Source organism: Lolium rigidum, chromosome 2 (assembly GCF_022539505.1).
Source record: "Lolium rigidum isolate FL_2022 chromosome 2, APGP_CSIRO_Lrig_0.1, whole genome shotgun sequence".
In the NCBI taxonomy this organism is placed as follows: Eukaryota; Viridiplantae; Streptophyta; class Magnoliopsida; order Poales; family Poaceae; genus Lolium; species Lolium rigidum.
The window spans coordinates 15,550,318-15,558,084 of record NC_061509.1 but is presented as its reverse complement, the minus strand read 5'-3'; the positions used below and the strand labels follow the sequence as shown (position 1 = coordinate 15,558,084).

The 7,767-nt window shown below is 40.1% G+C and overlaps 1 long non-coding RNA gene across 1 annotated transcript; it reads left to right on the top strand.

The window, feature by feature from the left end:
- The first annotated feature begins 1,396 nt into the window (after positions 1–1,396).
- On the top strand, positions 1,397–3,788 carry LOC124686009. The gene is made up of 3 exons (XR_006997688.1): positions 1,397–1,458; positions 2,916–3,021; positions 3,276–3,788. It is a non-coding gene; the product is annotated as an uncharacterized LOC124686009 (long non-coding RNA).
- Positions 3,789–7,767: the final 3,979 nt, after the last annotated feature.

Below are 7,767 nucleotides of genomic sequence, written 5' to 3'. Positions count from 1 at the left end.
AAAGAAATAAATTACATCCAAAATCTTGGAGAACCTACTATTACTAGCAAAATACTCGTGCGTTGCAACGGGATAACAACTAAACTTATTGCGTTATTGGTATATTACGCGTTGCCAAGGTCCAAAAGCGACCAACATGCCTTCTGACACAACACAAACATTTATTTTTTTCAATCTTTACTGCTAAGTTGTCACCGAACAAATATTTTTAGTTTTGTATGAATTAGATTTTTCCGACGTAAGGCATGATCGTGCCGGTATTGAGTTAGTTTATTTTTTCAAGAATACGTCATGAACATACGTATCGATTTCATAGACGAAAGATCAAAAAGCCAAAGTAAACACGCTTCTGGCATCTAAAGGTATAATAGAGGCAACCCCATGGAGCTACTAGGTAAATCAGATTTTACCCGCCCTTAGATTCTACCTCCATGTCAATCCCTCCGTTAATTCGTTTTCTCCACGGTTGTATAAATTGAGCAGTCCATGGTGGAAACCTAGCTGCCTCCCCACTCCCCGCCGCCTCCCCACTTCCTAATTCCTGCACACCCGATTCGTCTCCTCTCCTTCCCTTCTGCTCCGCTCGACCCGTTGCCGCGCCTCCCAGCACCCTTATGCGCGGCGAGCTTCAGGCGACGGGCGGATGGAGCCAGACGAGGTGGTGGGAGGGAGGAAGCGCTGCAAGATCTGCTGCAAGATCTCCTCGAGCTGCACCTCTCCCGTTCCATGCCCCAAGCTCTGCCTCCACCATCCTCTATCTCTCTCTAGAAAGCTGACGTGTTTGCCTATTCTTTGCTTTGTCCACAATCAGCATGGCCGCTCAATCGCTGTGCACAGCAGCGGCAAGAGGATGGCGGGGACGGAGGCGGATGATTCTCCTCCTCTTCGGTGCTCGGAAGGAGGAGCATGGTCCCTGATGCGTCGCAACCTCAAGCCAAGGTGCTGCTGTGAATCCCCTCTATCTCCTCCGATTAATCCCCATAAGTTCTCACCTTTGTTTGGCAGATGCTATTTGTCTATGCCTACAAGGTGTTCGACAATAATCCAGCAAAGCTACACGAGAAGAATAATCCATGTAATATTTATGTAATTGTGTTCAATTTAGTTCAGAAGGTTGATTTATGTATTTATATAAGAGGATCTCCCTCTCAGAGAGGTTCGTGTTTAGAAGATAAACTCCTCTATACTGAACTTTGTACCACTTCCTTGGTTTATATAGTGTATATTCTGGTTAGCCAACTTAATTGTGCTTCATCTTTTACTTAACGTTTTCATGAATCATTATGGATTTCAGGATCGCGTGGTCTGTTAATGGTTGTTGGTCCATCTGCAAGATCAAGCGTGGGTCGCGTGACAAGCTGCTCCCTTTACAGAGGTATAAAATCCACATGGCGGTGAGTAGGTCCAGGTCTCATATCCACTCCTCCTTATGGTGTTGAGAGCTTGTGAGACATTTGGGTTAGTACAGATTCAGTTCTTATTGCCTCTTTTTTCTTACCTTTCATGAATTCAATCTGATTTGGTGTGCCTGCTAATTATACTTCTGGGAAGTTGCTAATTGCTTGATTCAGAATATTTCCCTCTTTTGTAAAAAATAGCATCCATCTACTATTTGTGACATACATAAGCCATTGGTATCTGGTTGGGCTTGCTGAATGTGATATTACACATGGTCAATACTGGAGATGGTGGATCAAAGTAATACATAATTTTTTTTTTCTACTTCCAGATAGGCGCTGGTGGTTTCACATATATGTTCGTATTGTGCGAAGGGTGTTGTGAGGCTACCATTGGTTGCAATATACAGAAATTCCTAATCCTAGCTGACTATCTTCACTTGATTTATTAGTCTCCAGGTTAAAAAAAAGATTTAGGTTATTTTGCCTCCCTTCTTACTTATATAACCAGATGGTTATTTGACGGTTACTACTGCCTCCTGATTGTTCTATCAAAAAGTCGCTAAATGTTTGATCCAGAAATCCCCATTTTGTGAAAAATGTGATTTAGCTACTTTTTGTTTACATACATAAACATTACTATCTGTCTTCCTTGCACATGGTAAAGTAAGTAAATGAATTGTGATAACCATGTATGCAGATAGAAAGGTGTGCAAGAAGCTCTGCCAAAATCTGCAGCATTAGGCAGTGTGCGTCTTTGAACTGTCTTTAAACAGCCAATGTCATCTTTGATTACTGTATAATGTTAGTCCGAGTCTCTCTGGTGCATGCTTTTTTGTGCGAGAAAATGCGGTAGATTACCTATCAAAAATCTCAGCTTCCACTATTTGCTGATATCCTATTTCTAGAAATATGTTTAGAGCTCTAAAAAGATTGGAGAAATCAAGGAGGATCTCACAGAATCTGTATTATAATGTTTACAATTCTTCCAAAATTTGCTGCAAGATTTGATTTTAGGCTCCTTTCCACCTATCTGCTTGGTACTATGGTAGTACTAACATTAACATGTATAATTATGATTGTGTCACTACATTGAATAGTGTGTTGCTGCATGGTTAATTATGAGAGTAGAGATAACTCTGATGCTTCTCTTCCATGAATATCTTTTCTTATTTTACCTTTTGAATTTTTACTCTGTCTTCTTATGTTTTTGAAAAACATATACAATGGCTAGCAGCAGAGCACTAGCTGATACGGTCCGCTCTACTTACTGACTGCTTAGTAAACAGGCTCTTTCTACATATTCTTATTTGTGTTGAATTCCTAACAACTGAACTGTATATATAGTCCTATTAATTAGTTCATTCTTCATGTTGATTTGTAGGTGCAATTACCTAAAGGAAGCTGTTTTATGGCTGAAAACAATGTTTTGCTAATTTTGCCCGCTATTATTTATTTGCATTGGCTTCTAATCTTTGTCTCTAAAGAGAATTTCATCGTCGTTTCTTATATATGCAGGTTGATTAAAACAAGGTATAATGGCCTGTGCCAGTCTGCATATGCATTCTGCATGCTCAAAGAGTTCCATTGATTTCTTCTATAATGTGTGCCAAAAGAATTAAAGGTGAGTTTTACTGGATGATGAAGCTTTCTATTTTAAACTTGTCTTTCACCGCCTCATTAGAGGCTGTGTTTTAGCCATAAGTAAAAAACACAATGGATAACTTGGGGATTTTTTTTGTTGTTGATACTACCGCTTATGCTAAAGTGGCTTAGTTGTACACCCAAGAAAGATGATTAGTAAAAATCAGTGAGAGATTCACAATGAAGTTACCAAAAAACTAATCGGCATATCTATTAATGTATTGGTTTAACCAGATATGCTTGGGGTCCTAGATGTGTTCATCTTTTTCTTGATGTTTCGATATTCTGCGGGATGTCGGCGAACAGTTACAAGGTGCACATGATCTCCTGTTCTTTTCTTGATGTCACCTGGTGAGATTTCTCCAGCTCCTCTTTGTGGCATAGATTTTCTTGATGTCTTCACTAACTTATTTGTTGTACTTGCTCAAGAAGGCATTACTTTGTAAAATGAATATGCTTAGTTTGCTTGTATATTTTGGAACTTTTGTAATTCTCAAAAAATAGAGTTGTGTTTATTCTTATCTGGTGGATTTTATAATAGAAGATACAAGATTACAATAGGTGTAGAGTGCTTGCACTTCAAAATATGATGTTACCAGTCAGATTGTTTCAATTATGTAGCGTTCGTTTAAATATATTGCATATCACACCAGAAATGGTTAGTACCTACTGTACTGATTGATCATATTAGGAATTTCTCATTCATGAGGACTAGCTTATATTAGATGTTGCACACAATTATTTTGTTTATTTTAGAAAGTAAGTATTCATGGTGTTGTAACTGGATGTTTGGACCTGAACATTGTTTTGAACAAATCATACTATTCATATTTCTGTACACGAAAATGAATTCATGCCTACTTGCTTTATTCCTTTGTCAGTTTATTGCTGGTATATGTACTGATCAAAGAGGACGCTGGATTATTTTCTAAGAAAAAAAAGAATCAAGAGAAGAGAATGTTTATACCCGGTTTGGTGATTGGAAGCAATGCCTGGACTATATTAGTTGAAAATTATATTTAGACCCAAAGAGAGTCTTACAAGTTATAAATTATTTTATTTCAGTATATTAACTATAATTATGTGTACTGTAGTAGTATCTACTTTTAGTTTGTGCATTGATGGCTTCTGAAGAGAATTTCCCAATACCGGGTTCAAAAGGTTGGTGGTTTAGATCAAAGGTGATGAAGCAATGTGTGTCCAGTCTATTTTCTCAAGTGAGACAATTAAAATACATTAACAATCACAGTGATGATGTCTTTTGTTTCTTCTGGATACTCAAATAGCTTAGTATTGTCTATTTGACCATCAGATATAGTGGTGCTATTGTCAAATTATGCAATACACTCATATGCATGCCATTGCTATTGATGCGTTATTAAGGCTAGGAGAAGATTTCTTCATTTTTCCTCTTTGTAATGAGCATTTGCTACTCCGGTTTTGTGAGCTTTGAGCACATTTTCTTATGTAGATTGTCCTGGGTAGGACCTAGGCATGTCTCTCATCTATGGTCTATGCATGTACATTCCATGTTCCATATTTTTCCTGTGGGAGCATTTATCTCTGATCTAGGTATAATTTGGTAGCCACTGTTCCACATCCAGCATGGACATTTCTTTCCCAAGGCCTTCCCATATCCTCCATCCCAAATTATGGACATTTCTTTCATCCGCTTCAGTCTGCAGTGAACAATTGACATTTTATAGTTCCTTAGAGTTTCAGTTTCAGTAAATAATTTACTCTGACATGTCTCTCCGAATGTAAAACTCAGGCTTGGCAAACAACTAAGATATGCATTTTATTTTGTTCCAGGTCTTTGCAAGATGCCTGAAGCCCAGAACAATGTCTTTGCGAGATGCCTGAGCCCAAAACAATGTCTTTGCGAGATGCCTAATGCCCAGAACAATATCTATCATTATGTCAATTCTGTTTTGTACCATGCATCGTATCAGTTTCTAAAAGCAAATATGTAAAATACTCTAGCAATCATGCTCTATTGCTCCCACTTTTAACGCGGGAAAAGAGCTTGGTAGTGCATACAAATTTAGAGAAGAGATGACATACATTGTATTCAATTCCTTTTTCTCTGGGGGCATTCACAGATTACAACAGTCAATTCGCATGACCCTGTCAAAATAAACCATCTTGGATTACATCAAATTACTTGGATTACATTAGAAATTACAGTGATTTGCTCATATACACCTGATTCTCTAGCAGAGACATTGCAGAACTCGTATATCTTCAGACTTTAGAGAGGACTGGAGACATTGCAGAACTCGTATATCTTCAGAATTTAGAGTGGAGATTCCGCAGCAGCTTGCCCGTCCCACACACACTTGTCTACTCCTTCTAGCTACCTGGTGCACTGTTACTTGGTGCTATGCTGCTAGCTGCTACCGACTGCCTGCTCCTACTTGCATCCTCTGCTCCTTATACCTCCTTATACCACACTCTGGCACACAACCTTAGCGACCTCTCACCGTGTTCCCAGTACCCAATATCAGATTGAATAAATAGCACTGAAAATCCCCACATTTAAAAATAAAATAAGTTAGCATGTGAAAAGTACCTTTATTGCTTTTCCTATATTTATTGAGGCTCTTTCTCTGCATGGAGATAACTGACCATTGCCTATTTGCCTTAACTGTATTCTGAGGTGTTGTCTCTGGAGAGAAACATCACACTGAACATACAGCATCCAGTGGACTAGGAAGGATGAGACGCCTCTCTTGGCAGCATACAACTAAGCTTTCAGTCCCGTAGATCAATTCCAAACTGAACGTTGAAGAACCCATTTCGTTCTTTGTATTATGCATTGCTCAATTGTATATGTCGTGTTAGTCAAATGAACAAGCAAGTCATGTTGGAATGTAACGTGAGCCTTCGAAAACGTAAGTTCTTTTGCCTTCTTGTCGTTTCGGCATGTACATGATTGACAAAACATACCGAAAAATTGGTATAATTGGTTGGTAGAGAGGCATGTTCAACCTCTACCGTTATTTCCCGTTTCGTATTTTTGCTCTTTATTGCCTCATCTTGTGGCATGTACATGCTCAGTAAAACGTACACATATTTTTGGTACACTTGCTTGGTAGATATGCATGCAAGCATGCCCAATGTTCCTCCACGCAGGAAGCCTCAAGTCAGTACATCCGAATTAAGCTACACTTTCTTTTCACTATGACCAATTAACGGTAAAGCTAATATTTATTCTTTACAATGTTGCAGGGTGATTGTACGTTGTACGGGTTTATTCAGTAAGGCTCTTTATTTGGTACTAGGACATTTGCCCGTGCGTTGCTACGGATTGATTTTTATTTTTTATTTTTACCAATTCATAAATTTACAGTAACAAATCAGTTTAATTTTTACGAAACAATACGTTTTGAATGGATACTCAATCACCATGATAGAACTATCCCAATATATTAGCGAAAGTTGATAGCGGAAATTACTGTACGGATTTGAAAGTAGATACAAAAAAATTAAAGGATGCAAACTTTTGACCGATGCGAAAATTGAAAACATAATTTTTTAAGTACGCAAAATGCGTAATATTTTATAGAAGGCAGCAAACATAAATCAACCCATGGAAAGGAAAAGTAAATGAAAACATAGTAAATCTCTAGCTCGTGCAAAACTAAAGCTAGTTTAACTTTGTATAAAAAAAACTTGTATTTTGGAACGGACGTAATATCTTCTAGCCTACCTTCGGAGCATACCTGGTCAAGTCACGAGCATTACATTGATTTGAATTCGCTCCACTAAATTATATTGGGAAGTTGCAGTCTTTGTGCCACCATTGAAGTGTATCTTAGGATTTGGAGCACGAATTGTCACATTAATTTCGAGTGTACCACACCGCATGCCCGTTGTCCTCCGGATTGCAAGATTTTACTTCACATCGAGCAGCCAATAATTTTTGGTAGTACGTACGGTTGATGTTGTTGGGGCAGCAGAGAATGAAATCGACCACGAAATAGTTCGCCTTGTCGGGATGATACGAAGCTTGCTAGCATGGCCGCATATCGTGTGGCCGGACGGCTCGGTGCCCTGGCGTGTCTTGTCTTCTCCGTCCAAATTATATGGTCACCGCTCTGAATTGCTGCGAGTTCTGTCGGATGGATATAGGATTGGTCACCGCTCCGTTCAGTACTCGATCAGCTGTGATCGAGGAAACAATTTTTCTGACGTACGTCCTGATGGAAAGTAGATGCATGACAGGATTGGTGTCGCTGTGATTGCGTTGGGCTTGGGGAACTGCGGCGGGTGGTTCTCTCCGGCTGCCGTCGACAGTACCCACCGCCCTCCCCAGCTGTCTCCACTCACCTCCTGTGAGTCCGGGCATGGTGTAGCCCACATATGCGGACGGCGCGCTCTTCCCGTTGGCCTAGCTTATCCAACCGTGACGCCCGAAGAAGACGGCGCTTCTAAAATCTCTCCCGGTTTCCTAAAAAAACGAATCTCTCCCGGTAACCATCGAGATCCGCTGATACGAATTCAAGGCTAGATCCTTGCGTCGCCGAGCCAGATGCGTCTTCAGCAGGTTTGGCCAGACGTATCAACTCACGCCGCGCTAGCCAGACGAGCCTCTAGGTTTTCGAACACCAGGCGTCGGGGGCACGGCGGCAAGCTATTCAAGCGATCTACTATGTGTTGCGTGTTGCCGTCGAGGAGCTTGACACGGATAACACCCATGACTGGAGCTCTGCCATGGCCACGT